Source organism: Protopterus annectens, chromosome 10.part0, assembly GCF_019279795.1.
Source record: "Protopterus annectens isolate FY-2018-M chromosome 10.part0, PAN1.0, whole genome shotgun sequence".
NCBI classification, from domain to species: Eukaryota; Metazoa; Chordata; order Ceratodontiformes; family Protopteridae; genus Protopterus; species Protopterus annectens.
Window position 1 is genome coordinate 1,199,359,206 of NC_056744.1, and position 16,618 is coordinate 1,199,375,823.

The 16,618-nt window shown below is 39.0% G+C and overlaps 1 protein-coding gene across 7 annotated transcripts in view; it reads right to left on the reverse strand.

The window, feature by feature from the left end:
* POMGNT1 (protein O-linked mannose N-acetylglucosaminyltransferase 1 (beta 1,2-)) overlaps window positions 1-16,618 on the reverse strand; it is a 1,898,302-nt gene that overhangs the window by 1,764,325 nt on the left and 117,359 nt on the right. The window lies entirely within an intron of this gene.

The following is a 16,618-nucleotide window of genomic DNA, read 5'->3' on the forward strand; positions in this document are numbered from 1 at the left end:
TATTTTTCAGTTGCATGGGTTTCTTTCATGCGTGACCCCCATCCCCACTTGGGATTAACTACAATACACATTTTCCACTTCATCCACTGAAGCTATCGTAATTAAATAAAACTCCAGGAAGCAAGAACCTGACACCCTACAGCTTTTCTGTTGTAATGGGTGAATTGCAACTTAGTTTTTGTTAGGTTTTAAGGCTTAAAAGGTGTATGCACAACATCAATGAAGGGTTCCAGCCAACTGACACTAGACTGGGCCAATACCTTGAATCAGCCTTACAGAGACAGACCAGACACACACAGTCCCAAGCCTTTACTGTTTACATTAGTAAATTTTGCTTTTACTTTCAGCATAGTCTCTAGACTAATCACAACTCTCTCTAATTTACACTGCAGGCACATAAACAGGGCTGTTTGGCAGTTTTAAAGTATTCCAGAGCTACTTCAATTAAGCTTTTGTTAGATACTGATATTTTAAGCTCAGTACTCACCTTTAAACTGATAATTATTTCAGGTCTTCTCCTTGTAAGGCTAAACCCGCTCCATTCACTACGCTCACTCCGCTCCCCTCCCTGCCCCCATCTCCACCCTCATCCTACAGCCCCCATCTCCACCCTCATCCTACAGCCCCCATCCCCACCCTCCCCCATAACATCAAACTTACACCTAGCCTGACCCCTCCCATACTTCTCTTCCACCTATCCCATAACCCCCCTAATTATTCCCCTATCATACTTCCTCATTATTGTACTCTACCTCCCCACCAATTTCTAAATAAGCCCATATAGTACTCCATCCTCTAAACTACTTCTATCCTGCTCATATTCTTTATCACACTGCACTCAGCCAACATCGTGTCCATCACAACTATTACTTTGATCTTGCTTCTCTCACTTACACTCTCTCTCCTAACAATAATCACAACTTTCCAGGCACCCAACATACCTCCTGCACATACATGTACAACCAGCACCCATAATCCACAATTATCAAGTTACTCAGACATCCACCCTAGCTTATTCACAGCCAATACCTCTGTACTATGCAAAGTGAAAATTCTACCTCTCCAAAGACACTCCCCTTATCATACCACCAGCAGCAACTACACCATTTTTTTGAAAAAACTGAGAAGTATAACCTACACAATTTGCCAAAGCACTATTTCCCAGTGTGGTGATGTACAACCCAACCCAGGCCCAGCCCCTCTCAGTTCCAGCAAACCTAGCAAATCTCTTATGCTATCAACCATACATCTCCAAAGCCTTAGGAACAAGATACCTGAACTCCATGCCTGGAATTCTAAGTACAACCCAGATATTATAGCAGCTACTGAAACCTGGTTGAAATCATATATAAAAGACACTGAATTTCTCCCCCCAAGCTACTCATGCCTGAGAGTCGATCAACCCAACAAGAGAGGAGAAGTAGCAGCAATACTTTTCCCTAGCAATTACATATTAATCCCCTATTCAAAACCAACACCCAACTTCTCCCCAGCCGAAATATTAATCTCTATATTAAAACTTTATAAAAACATTTGCATAATTGCTCTTTACATTCCCCCAGGAAACAACATACCAGTATTAGAAAACATACTTGCCTGGACTTCCCAAAATATAAATAATGAAACCATCATTCTAGGTGATGTAAATATCAACTGGCTAGATATAGGCCACAACAACCCCTCAAAAAACATAAATCTTTACAACTTCTCCCAACTAACTGAAGACATCACTAGACCTCACAAAAATTACAAATGGGGCACCACAATAGACTGGATATTAGTATCCCACCCTTTCAATGTCATCAGTGCAGGCATACTACCTAATACCATTAGTGACCACCACCCAGCATATATCATACACAAAACTACTCCAACCACAGGCCAACACCAATACAAATCTACCAGAAATTTTACTAAGTTCCAATCATCCATATTTAATGAAACCTTAGCTAAAGTAAACTGGAAACCCCTCAAATGCCTACCACTTAATGAGGCTGTTGATTTATTTAATTCAACATTTCTAGACATCCTAAACAGGCAAGCACCCACCCGACAAAAATGAATAAAACATAACCATGCATGCTGGCTCTCAAAATCCACCAAAGAAGTAATGTCCACAAGGGATAAAATCTGGAAATCATGGCAGAAAAACAAAGACCCCTCAACTCTACTACATTACAAGCAACTCCGTAACCAGGCAAAACGTCTAATAACCACTGATAAAAAAGACCACTACTTCCACCTACAAAGTCAACATAAAAATAATCCCCAAAAATTCTGTCTTCCATCAGCCAACTATTACACCCAGGCTCTCAAAGCAATCCATCCCCTGACCCACAAAAAACTCCCACTGAACTTGCTACCCTTTTCAATTCCTACTTCACTGACACCACAACTAACCTAACCACCATCTTTCCTACAGTTAACAGCACCTTCACCAAGACAGCTGATGACCAAACCATCCCAGAAAACAAGTCTACCCTTAACCCTAACCTAAAATTCTCCCCCATAACCACCTGCACAATAAAAAAACTATTACTTAAGCTAAAACCCTGTACTCTGGCCCCTGACAATCTACCCCCACACTTCCTGCAGCTAACATCAAACTCTATAAGCTTATCCCATCAGCATACTTATTAACAGATCAATTAAAGAATCCCTTGTCCCAGACATCTGGAAAAAAGCATTCATTCTTCCCTTACACAAAGGTGGCACCAACACAGACACCACAAACTTTCGACCCATAGCAATTCTCTCAGCCCTCTCTAAAATACTGGAAAAACGCATCCATGCCCAACTCCTCAACCACCTGCATGAAAATCAAATTTTATCACCCACTCAGCATGGTTTCAGACAAGGACACAGCGCCACTACCGCCCTATCTTTCCTTGATACAGTTAACCGGGCAAGGGATTCTGGTAAAATAATTGCTTCACTTTTCCTTGACATCGCCAAACCTTTTGATACCATTTCCCACACTATCCTACGCTCTAAACTATCCACCTCCGCATTTCTCCCCCTACCCGACAATGGTACAACAGCTATCTCTCCAATAGGCAGCAATCCACCAAATGGCAACAGTCTTACTCTCCCTTCCTCAGTACATCCACAGTGGTACCCCAAGGCTCCATACTTGGTCCTCTGTTATTTAGCATCTTTATTAACAAATTTCACACCACTCTCCCACAATGCTCAGTAATCCAATATGCTGATGACTCTACAATAATATGCACTGCAAATTCCAGCTCTGAACTCCAGCAAATTACCCAGAATGCCCTCACATTTACTGAATCTTGGATGCTTAACAATCATCTTGCCCTAAATCCAAAAAAAAACTAAACTAGTAATTTTTATTCCTAGGAAAACCACTCCATTTGATAAAAAAACTCTTCACTATACAAGCCCAAGACAATACCACTATAGAAGTTGTCCCACACACTAAATTACTAGGCATTATTATAGATGAAAACCTTAACTTTGACCTACACATAAACCAGTGGCGGATCCAGAAATTTGCAAAGGGGGGGGCGCAGTCTGGTTAGCTGACTACCGGGGACGAAGTGGGAAAGTGGGACTCTAGGTTTGGTGGTTATGAAAAGATGACTTTAAGAAGGTCTGACATGTGTAAAGACATCAACTTACACTCAGCTGTATGTGATTCTGCTGTGGATATAGTAGTAGAAATAGGTAGACAAGGGGTCATCCAATAGCTGATATACTGAATATCTGTTAACGTCAAACATAATATTTGTACAAGATCAGGTCATATCCAAAGGTGTCACCAACAAAAACAGTGCAGCTTGTATAGACCATCCCAGAGGAACAGAGAATGTCCATCAGTGCCACCTGTAACATGTGTATGATTTTTAGACCCAAAAGTGAGATGAATGGCTTGGGTGCGAGTTAATCAATGATGCAGAAGCTAATTCACATTCGAATGGTGGGCATACATGCCACTGTAATAGCCACTAATGGTGAATGGAGGTGTATAGAACATGAAAGCTATCAACAAGAAGCATGTGTGTGTGTGTGTGTGTGTGTGTGTGTGTGTGTGTGTGTGTGTGTGTGTGGGACTTGAGCTTCAAATATACAGTGTATGCTTGAATCAACAGAGCACAGGCTCGCCCACTTGCACTCAGTTTGTGATTGTGACCTGACATCGCTGCTCAAGGATTTGCTGAGGCCTAAGGTAATTTGAGGGTGTGGTGGGGTGGGTAGCAATCCAGCAAGGAAGGCAAAAGAAAAGTGTAGGAATGTAAACAGAAGAATCTTGGGTCTGACAGACTTGTAGTCAATTGATCCAGAATAAAACAAATACAGTACTAGAAGAAGTCATCACAAAGACAGATATGTTAAGGGGGAGGGTCTCTGATCAACAATGACAACCCTGATGGTTACTAAACAGCTGGACTGTAAAGACAAGTAAGGCAACATACATTTTATATGCTCTTTAAGAAAGTTATTTCCTATCAAAGCATTTACAATCAAAAGTAGGGGGTAATGTTTTCAGTGTTAGTTTCTCTTGAAATAACAGCATATTTAGCTGGAAGAGGAGATGATGTACCCAATAATACACATTCTCAGTCAGCCTCCTCCTTATTTTCCTATATTATTTGGAAGGACTAGATGCTGGTAAAGAAGAAAGTGTCTAATTTTTAAGTGTGCAGTATTACTCAGCATTTAAAGCTGTTTCTATTCTTCTGCAGAGTTAGTGGAGGGCTTCTTACTAGAATATGAAGTAGAAGTAAGGTATTAAGACAAAGCTTTTAAATACCTCAAGTTTAATGTCTTTATTAAATCTAAGACAATTCTCACAGCATTCAATTTAATAATGTAGCCACAGCAAAACAAGCACTTTTATATTAACTCTGAGAGAGAAGACAATCACTTCTGATTAGGTCTAAATGTAGTTGCATTTTTTATAAAATTATAGCTCTGCAAATAGTACTCCACTGAAATAATAGTGCAGGATAGACAGTGTTAGCCACTATGCACTTATTTTCCTCAGGGATAAACTGAGAGAACATTAATAAGTCAGACACAGAGAAGAATAGGAGAGAGCAATGAACAATGTGTATGTATGTCTTACACCTTCAGCATTGCTACCTTTAAGGACATGGGTCCTCACAGGGAAGAGACACTACTAGTAAATTTCAACCTTCTTGTGGGTTAAAAAGGTGGTTAAATCAAAAATTAAGGTGGGTAAACAAATGTTAAGATTTACTGTTACAGTGACCCTGTAAGTTAAAATTTTCAAATGCAGTATTACGAAGAATATGCTTACAAAGTACAGTACATTAATGCTCACATTCAGTAGAAACAGAAAAGGATGGTACACAAATGCAATCCATTACATCAGAGTGCTTGAAGTTTGACAGAGAAAAACTGTACACAGTGCACATTAAGCATTAATGGAGGGTAATCACCCCTCTCCTGAAAAACAATAAGATGCTGCATTATAAATTTCACATTTTCTGACTTTGAAATAGGGAAAATGAATTATTCTGAACAAAAACATTCTACATGTAAATTTACTGTGTGGTAAAAAGCTTTCATTTTATTCCTCCCTCGATCTTTCTTATCTAATAAATAAAATTTACATTAAAGTTATGTAAAACCAATAAGGTGGAAATATATTAGATTTTGATAACCATCTTAAATATAGACTGGGTTTCCTACAGTATATATGTGCAGCAATGAAAATTTCAGTAGGTTTTGTTGACTTCTTTAAATTAAGACACTGCAAGTCCAACTTCACATTTAGTGTAAACAAACATGAAGAATGTTACCCCAGTCAGTTTCCCTCACACTGTAGTTACTCACTGTTGTTCCATCATTTGGAATATTTCAAATTAAATGACCTCATCATCTAGACAGGAGTAAAGACTACAGAAAACCTGGCTGCCACAAAATACATTTATTTTGGCCACTCAATCATGGGATGGAATTCTGAGCCACAATGATATGTACCACATGATGCACCAAGCAATGGATTTGAATAGTGTGTTCCTTTAAGGAAACTGCATAAATAAAGGTGTAACATCAGGTTACCTGCATGTTGATCTAAACACATTTTGGTAAGCATAAAAATGATGCCATAAATATAAAGAATACATGTATAATATATAACATACAGCCTTGACAAAACAGTATATTAAAACACTGATTAGAGTCATAAACTAACCTGCAAACATGCCCTCCAATAAAATTAATTCCAATCATGTTTATGCATTAAAATAAATCATTAGATATCTTGCCTATTAGAACTATTTCTCTGTGTGCAATTTACTACATTAACATTTTCAGGTTCATTTTGCTACTTGTCACAGTACTATTCAAAATATTTCCTGCTTATGAGGAAGCAGCCATGATTAACACATATACTATAATCAATCATAACCAGTTATTCACCTGAGAGTGAAACACAGCTTGGTAACAAGGATAACTTTGGAAACACAAGACTTATGAAATTAACCTTACCCTCACACAAGACCAAGTTTTTTTAAGTGCTTTTATCATAATGAACAATTAACTCTATTTGCATTTTTGAGCCAAATGGCAAAAGTCTACACTAAGGATCATTGCTTTACAAGAATCTTATAACATTTCTTTGCTTCTCAAGAGGACACAGGTGATTCCTAGACTATAAATGAAAATTCAGAATATGATACAGTTGATATATGTAAGATAAATAAATCACAGCATATTAACATTAACAGTAGTTCAATAATCAATCAAACTGAGCAGGTAAGGAGATGTATAACAAAGCTAGATCCATGTGTAGCATATTCTTGCAGTGGATAACAAAGCATTAAATGAAACCACTGAAATAACGAAGGGTTTGCTCAGGTATGTCATTATTAATAATAAAGAAATTGCTATCTCAAAAAATAATGTGAGCAGACTTCAGTAAATGAAATACATACATAAAGGTACAAAAGTAAACATTCTTAGAAAAAAAATTGCATATAAATTCTTAGTAAAGGAGACTTGCTGGAGATAACTATTTATTTTCCAGACTTTATTTTAATCTTTAACCAGGTGAAGCATATCCTTGCAGTCTGATAAAGATGGTCACAGTGAGATGCTAAGCTACCTCTCTTTTCATCTTCGTATGCCATGTGTAATTAAACACTCTGAGGGTGCATCCTGCATCAGAGAAAACTTGTAGGACATTTTCTTACGTCTTACTAATGCATGTGACTAAAAGGTCAGCAACCACCCATGAAAGAGCAGAATTAAGACATTGCTTTTAATTATTAGCACAGGGCACTGTCTCACCTGTCCCACTTTACGAGGGACAGTCCCTCTTTGGGCAGTTGTGTCCTGCAAAGAAACTGAAAAAAAAGGAAAATGTCCTGAGATTAAAGGACAAATATATTTCCTATATTTTATGTAATAGCTGCATAAAACAGTTATTCTGTATCTGAAACACCTAAATGTTTATAAGAAACAGAATAAGCAACTAAAATGCTACAAGGATAAGCTTTTATTTATATAAAAAAGTGAAGTTCTGTCCTTTTTACTGGCTGTGGATATATTTACCCCTTTATCTTAATGTATTACCCCTGTAATACCAGGTATACTTTTTGGCCACCAAACCAGGACCAAAACACTAAGGTGGAGTGCACATATTCACACCACCAGGATAGTTGCCTAAAAACCATGCGTCTGAAATTCTCCAAGTGCAACTAACACAAGGTAAGACTGCAATCCAAATTGTAGCTTGCTACAGATCCCCCACCATGCCCCAAGATTCTCACTACACCTTTCTAAACATACTGGAGAATATTAAGATACAACCAAACTCCCTAAAACTGGGAGATTTCAACTACCCTGCCATTAAATGTGAAAACTACTCATGTGCCAACACCTTCGCCCAACGGTACTTGGAGTTCATAAATTCCATTGCCCTGGATCAACTAATCCATAGTCCCACCAGGGGCTCCAATATCCTAGACTTGGTCATTACCAACATGGGAATTCTATGATCCACACCTATAGTCACCCCTTGTTGGTCAGGTCTGGCCATAAACTAATCACCCTTGACATCCACATCTCTTCCCACCCCCCAGTAAGGAAACCTCTGTAAAAAAACTTCTCCAAAGCCAACTTCATGCGACTCAAGTCAGAAGTGACAAACTTCATGACACCCATGCAGACAGGAACTGAAAGTTCGACTGCTGAATCCTACACTAGGGCACTGTATGAGCACATCCACTTGTGCATGAATTGTGCCATCCCAAACAGAACCAAGATGCTCTCCTCCAAAAAAGGAAGCCAATATGGTGGTCCACTGCCATAAACAAACTTTACAACAAAAGGAAGAAACTGTTGCAGAAAAGAGGAAAATCACAGGATGAAAAACCTCTTACCAGCCTCAGCAGGAAGCTGAGATGCCTCATAAAATTCTCCAAAGCTAGTTACAAAAATATAATTGCAAAAGATTCCAAAGATAACCACAAGGCATTCGATAACTATTTCAAGAATCTAAATGGCAATGCTCAGATCTGCTCTGAGCTACAAAAGAATAGCATTAAATATACTGATCCCAGGGATATTGCCAATATTCTGGCAGATCAATTCAGTGCAAACTTCACCCCCCTCTCACCAACTAAAGGGCCCATCTCAATACCAAAAGATTGTCAAATTCCGGTAATCACAGCCACACAGGTAAAAAACGCACTCTCCAAAGCTAAGAATACAGCATCCATGGGACCAGATGACATCCCAGGCTGTGTACTACATGAACCACAAAATGACCTGGTCATGTTTAATCATAGCCTCACCTCAGGCTTCGTGCCCACTGGAGTGGCGCACAACTACATTTATCCTACTTCACAAGGGGGGATCCACCTTGGATCCTGGGAACTATAGCCCAATAAGCCTGACGAGCCTGATCTGCAAGGCCATGGAACGTATTATCATGGAACTTATAAAACAAAGACATTGGCAACCTTCGGACACTGGACACCACTCAAGTTTGGGTTCGTGAAGGGTCGATCTTGTCTCCTGAACCTGACTGACTTCTTGAAATCAGTTTCCAGAGCTGTGGACGAGGGTAAGGCGGTTCACACAGCCTATCTGGACCTTGCCAAGGCCTTCGACACCATCCTCCACTCTCTAATCAGATAAACTTACTAAGGTGGGGATTAATCCCTACATCACTTAATGGGTTGCCAACTGGCATACTGACAGAACCCACACTGTAAAAGCAACAGACTCCAAATCCAGCTCCAGTGGAGTACCTCAGGGTTCAGTCCTGGGACTGCTCTTGTTTGGCATCTACTTCTCTGAAGTACAGGCTAAAACTAAGGGACTCTGGCTAACAAAGTTCACAGATGACTGCAAACTGGGAGCCATTATTGAATCCCCAACTTTTGTGAATATTCTACAAAAGAGCCTTACAGAAACGGATGCTTTGAGCCAGAGCCATGGGCTCAAGCTCAATGCCAAGCAATGTATAGTTATCCCCTTTGGGAAAAAACATGTACCCATGAATTACCCCATAGGTGGCAGTACACTAAACACTGAAAAGTTTGATATCACCTACTCAGAGTGAATCTCTGCTTAACATACAAGGCATGTCAGACCCAGAGCTGTTGGACATGCTACACAAAAAAATCCCAATCCCTCAGAGTCACACGCTCCGGGAACTAAACCTTGTCATCACAATGAACAAAACATGCTGGAGGGATAGGTTCCTGACCCAGAGACTCCCCAGATTCTGGAATAGACTGCCCATACATGTCAAGCAGAGCACCTCTTTAAAAAGGAACCTTGACAACTGGATGGGAGATAGGAATTCACCCTGGGGATCACGTCAGTCACCCTGCTAGACAGGGGTCCAGGAAAGTAAATACCGTGGGAAGAAATAGCCAGGGAATTGTTATGGCTAGGTTTGTATAGGCCCTAGGACCGATAGCCTAGTACCAACCTATGATCCGTGCAGTAAATTAAAGTTTCACTCTTTTCATCTCAGGAATTTTGACCTTGTGAAGTAGATCCGATGGATCTGTTGCTCACGAGCAAAACAAACCACTACCAGAAACACTACACCCAAGGACATGAACTTAATTTGTGATATAAACAGAACATGATGGTGCGATAGATGCATCTCACAGAATCCCTGCACTATGGAAAAGGCTCCTCATCTATGTAAAACAGAGTTCATCCCTGACCCTATGCAAACTAAACCTTGACAACTGGATGGAAAATTGTAAACTTACCCCTGGTCTGGGCTCTGTCCCTTACGGACATGGGTCAATAAGAAAAGTATCATCCTAGCCAACACCTCCCCCTTACAAATCCCTCACTTACTACTCTCTACTAATGCCACACACACACACACACACACACACACACACACACACACACACACACACACACACACACACACCCACACACCTTTTAAACTGAACAAGATTTGTAATCTAGCATTCCCATTCAGAAAGGTGCAGAGAAATCCATTTTAATGATAATACATCCCACATACTACAAGTACATGGAGCAAATTAGTTTTACACAAACGTTCCCACAAAAAATTAATAAACTGCAAATATGAATAGTCTACCCAAAAAGGAAAAAAGGCGTAGGAGATTCTAGTAGAAAATGTACATTGGAGACTCACTCAGTCTGCCCATCAACATTTAATACCGAGCAAAAACACACATTTCTGTACACACTAATTCCGACCTTACATTTCTGACAAGTTTTGTCTGGAAATTAACAGCTGGATCATGACACAGTGCAGCTTTCGAAGAAATGTCATAACGGTGTCTACAGTTAACTAAAATCCAGAAAACAATTCGAACTACTGCTGCAAATATTCAGACCACAATAATTCATAAATATAAATTATGATGGCATCAACCTACTGTCCTCCCATTCTTCACACTATCCGGAAGTAAAAAAAAAGGTTTAACTATTTTGGAACCGATTTGTTTATGTGAAACAAATAAATCGAAAGTGCTAACTTCAACGTCAGGGATGAACGGCAATATATCCAACAGAAAGCAACCCTTTAAATTTTATCATTGCAATAAAAATAATAATTTCATGCAAACTGCTGACATTTAATCACAGAAACAAATGAAAGTCTTTTTCTGGTTGGGAGTGTACTGTGGGAATACAGTCCAATCATTTCATAAACAACAAAAAACCTGAAAAAAAATTAACGAACTTATTTCTGTTAGCTAACAAGTTACTATAACCACTCCAAACACTAAGACCACTTATTTACTTGTTTGCAATAGTACAACAGACACTATTTAACACAATAAACCATTTACTCAAAATGTCAAATAACATCTTTTTTACTCAAACTTGTTTTTTTACACAATGATAATAAAAAATATATATTGCATTAAACCAGAATAATTATTCAAAGACTCTGCATAAGGGGTTGTAATTAGCACGGCAAACAGGGCACACTCGCAAACGTACCGCTTGGCACCTTGGAAATTAGACCAGTAAAATAAAAAATGAGGTCCAGAGAGGTCATTATCCCACTTAACTCCGCTCTCATTAGACCCATTGAATACTAACATGCTCCTTTAGGAATGTACTCGTCCAGGCACTTGCAATAATGGGATCCTCCGCAGAGGCTCCTTAAAAAAAAGAATAGTGGGCTTAAGGTATATGACCTACATGGACTGCCTGAAAGCCTTGCCTCTACACTCTGTTTCATGCAGACTACTAAGAGACAACCTGTACCTAGCTTATAAGGCATCCACAGACCCAATACTAATGGACCTACTGCACATCACCTACTGCACATCCGTAAGTAAATTGGTATTAGAAATACCCAGTCCAGAAACCTCAACCTCTTCTGTCAACATAATGGTCTGGAGGAACAGATACATATCCCAGAGGATACCACTGTTGTGGAACAGACTGCTCATATATAAAAAAAAGTCCTTCCTTGACCCTATTTAAGCATAATTTAGACCTGAGGATGGGAAATAGAAAATTAACCAAGGACTGACCCCTATCTTACTAATAGACAGAGACAGGGCTTAAACACCCTACCTTATAATAGGGACCCCTAATAATGTGAAGGTGAGAGCCAAACAAAATTATCTGCTATAAATGAGAAGTATTTAAATATAAATAGGGATGGATAGTTAAACACTTATGGAATAACATAGCATAGCTGGGTCACAAATGGAAAGCATGGCCAGATTTAAAATGTCCATTCAGGGCAACAGACTAGTACTCACATATGAAACTATGAACTTGAAAGTTTTAATTCACTAGAAAGGTAAAAAAAACATTGTTTTTGAAGAAAGCTTTACCTTTGCTGCAGGAGTGCTTACAGAATTACTGATTTGAACATTTTGTTGTCTAACCAAGGAGCAGTACGACTGCATGCAGAACTTTAATGCACAGTCACATAGCGTACTTTACCTATTTAAACTACTTTTGTAAGAAATATTAGTGCTGCATACATCATTCATTTGTTCATCAATAAAAATAATGTATTAAAGGAGGTAAAATAAGACCTTCCAAACTAAACAGTAAAGACAAGGAATGGAAGTTATTGGTCACTGTAAAAACATTACTGTGATTTAATGCCCATTTACAAAGCAGCATGGAATCAAAGTAATTCATTTAACACAAAGAAATTTCACAAATCTCTGCCAAAATCAGTCAGTAAGTTAGCAGTTCATTCCATTGTCATAGGAGATGTACAAATTACCTCGATGTGGATCACTGGCTCACACTCAACAGCACTTTCAATGTAGTTTTTCCAACTCTGTCAATTTTATTTTAAAATTAAACTGTATTCTGTCTGGCAGACAGTTCATATGGTTCATATGTGCTTAATAGGCTGACGACCACAAGGGCCTTTTTAAGCCTAGCCATGCATCCTAAATCTCTGACATGTTCTGGTACTCTTGATGAAAGATTCATCCCAATGAACCCATTCAGTTGTTTAGCCATGTATGAAAAAGCACTTCAGTCACCAAAATGAAAGAATAACCCCAACGGCCCCATGAGTAGTTTGCCCACATATGCACAACCACTCAAATAACACCAAAATTAACCTTTCCCCAATGACGTCTCCAGGAGTTTGCCAATGTATGCACATGCACCAAAATTAAATATTTCCCCAAAATGACCCCTTCAGTTTTTTCTCCTTTTATCCAAAAGTACTTCATCTACATCAAAATGAATAATTTCCTGTGTGATCCCTTCAAGTGGTATGTATCATGTATGCACAAAAAACAAAATGAAAACTTGAACCCTGACAACCACTTCACTGACACAAATCTGAATCATTTTCCAAATGACCCGTTCAGTAGTTTGTCCCAGTATGCGCAAGCACTTCACTGACATTTCCCATGGTGATCTTTTCAGTGGTATGTCCATGTATGCATAAACACCAAAATGAACCATTTCATTAGTATGTAACGTCCTTGTATGCACAAGCACTTCATTGACACTAAAACGAAAAATATCCTCCAACACGTCCAGCAGTATGTCCCTGTACAAAACATTGTGTGCTACTCTTACAACACTTAATACTGACTGTATAGACAGTATAGGAATGAATAAGTCAGTAGGGTGTGGGGGTGGCAGCCTTGATAATTAGAAGGGAGGATCAGGACCAAAAGAAAAATAAAGATACAGGTATATCAGTCACAATATGTTCAGCTCATGTTCTGCACCCATTTCCAGATCTATTCTTGGAAAAAAAAACAAGATAATAGAACACTTCACAACAGGTGTTCTCAATTATTTATTTATTTATTTTTTTGTGGTCCACAGGATTGACCCAGTGGCTACCCTTTCTAAAATATCCATTTGTTTCCCCATCAGAGGCAGACAGTTCACTCTGCAGTTGAAGCATGAGTTAGGTGTTAGGGGGAAGGCCAATCTGCAGATCCTGTGAACTGTCCTATCCCTAGCCTGTATGAGCCATTGCTGCTGTCTTTGGAAATACACATTTCTGCAACCCCTGACACTTGCAGTGGAAGCATACTAGGCTCTTTATACTGCAGTGATACACAGCAAGAAGTAGCGCCAATGCAGCAAGCCAAGCTGGCTCCCTTTTCCCAGAATGAGCACACAGGCATTGGCTGCCAACTCCCATTCTCCCCCACCCAGTCCATGCAGCACCCATACTGTTAGTCTATCACTGCACCACAGGGCTGGAAGAATTTTTAATCTCTTGTCTCTAATGTCAGAGAAAAAGGCCCAAAATCAGGAACACTTTTAAACACTGACATTTTTCACTTATAAAGCTGGAATAATATTTCCCTTAATGTGCATTTTGTAAAGTGTGTCTGTTCTGTGACAAAATCAAAATTTTTGAACAGGCACAGCAAAATGTTGCGGCCAAATGTTTCCTGAAAAAAAAAATCAGAAGATATTGAGAGCATAGCTTTCAAAAATGTACCTACAGAATTAGGGGCAAAGCAAGAAAAAAAGCAATAGTAGGGATTTAAGGGCATTTTACATGCTTGTACCACTAGCTTAAAAAAGATGACATAAAAGAGAATATGAATTAACATGTATTTTCTGTAAAAGAATACTGCGACTGTTAAGTAATGACTGTAATCCACGCGCCACTTTAAGAGTGGCAGTGCAAAACTTAGTGCCAAAATTAAGGACGGCTTCCAACAAACGGCGTTGAGTTACACTTTAGAAGTACAATGGCTTTGAGATGCTGCAGCTTACGTAGGGCATCAGAAATAAATTACTTATTATGGAGCAAATGAAAATACCGCTGACCTAATATATACACATTGCATACAGAATACTACATACGTTTGTATAGGGACACAAGTTATGTGCGCGCAAGCATACGTGTACCACTTTTTTCGCCATGTTTTCCGATCAAAGTCATTAAACAATGACAAACAGATGATTTCCAGACATCATATCCGTCAGAAAATTGTATGCTAACACAAATCCAGTTACTGTAATACCTTTCCGGGTTTACCCGAACGCTAGCTCTCTCCAACGGTTGAACCCGCCTAAATTACAACGGAGATGCAGTTGGAGATGGATTGTTATAAAAAAACAAAATCATCTGACTGCAACCTCCAATCGCATCTCCGTATAGGCGCATTTGGAGACACAGAATTAAAGAGGTAGCCTACTTAAAAAAAACAAGTTTAAAAAGGGGCTGGCGCGAGTTTGGATTAAAGAGGCAATTTATATATATATAAAAAAAAAAAACAAGTTTTAAAAGGGGCCGGCACGCGCCCCTGCGCCCATGCCTAAATCCGCCACTGCATAAACAATAACATCAAAAAAACACACCAAAAGCTTGGTATGCTCTACAGGCACCAACACTTTCTTAGCCTCTCTACTAGACAAACCCTTGCAACTACCTTTTTATTACCCTCTCTCCTTTATGGTGCCCCTCTCCTCACTAATATCCGAAATTCTACAAAATCCAAATTTGCTATGTGTTACAACAGAATAGCAACATTTGCCACCAAGGCCACATTCTCTTTCCCACCACTGTAAGTCACTGAATCAACTAGGGTGGTTGAACCCCCCCACCATCTCTCATTCACCCAACTACTGTGCACAAAATAATCTACAGAACCACAGACTGTCCTGCTCTCTTAACTCTACTTGCCAAATACCATTCCAGCAGGCATCTAAGATCTGAAAATCATCTACTTCTAAAAGTAGATAAAGCCCACCTTACCTGCTGGTCAACTCCTCTATGCCTTCACCATCACCAAACCATACAACTCACTTCCGCCTTCTATAAGAAACACAGGCAGCACACCACCTTCAAACAAATGCTGAAAAATCATCTCAACTCTTCCTGGCTATGTTCCTGCTCTATAACCTAACCTCTTCACTCTACTTATATGATTACTAAACTCCTATGTCTTTTGTTACTAGTGACTGATGATATTTTCTCCAAATTTATTTTTATCTTCACTTGTTGATTCTGGTACAACAATACTGATCTCGATTGAATTCACTGAATTCTGCTTTAATGTATATTTTCTGTATATATTGCTGTAATCAAACAAACTAGATTCCTGCTTTTATGTATATATTCTGTATATGTTACTATATTTACTAATCTGTAACACTGTTTCTGCTTCTGTACTAATTAATGTTTATATTTTTTTTTTTCTCGTTGGAGCTTTTCTCCCCGGGCCTCCACTGAAAATGGGCTCTTTTAGAACCAGTGGACTTATCCCGGTAAACAAATGCAATAAATAAATAAATAAGATCAGGCTCTGAAATTACCACAGCAGAACTGCTGTCCCAATCTGCTGAAAAGAGACTGACATCTGCATCTCTTCAATAACCTCACTTGAAACTTTTTCCTCTTGTTTTTTGATTGAAGGTGGATATTGGAGGAATTGGCAGCCATGGACACTGAAGCCAATAACTTTAAATGTGGCCTCAGGAAATAGTTTCATGCTACTACGACTACTACAAGCTGTTTTGGGAGTAAAATACATACAAATCTCAAAGGACCAGACATTGTGACTTCCCCAAAGTAGAAAACGGTGGCAATGTAGAAGTCCTTTATCTACACACATTAGTCTCCCCTTTGTGATAGGCATAAGATGCTACTAAAATGCACTTTTTACAGAAAAAAGTAACAAAGATCTCCAAATGGAAAATTATC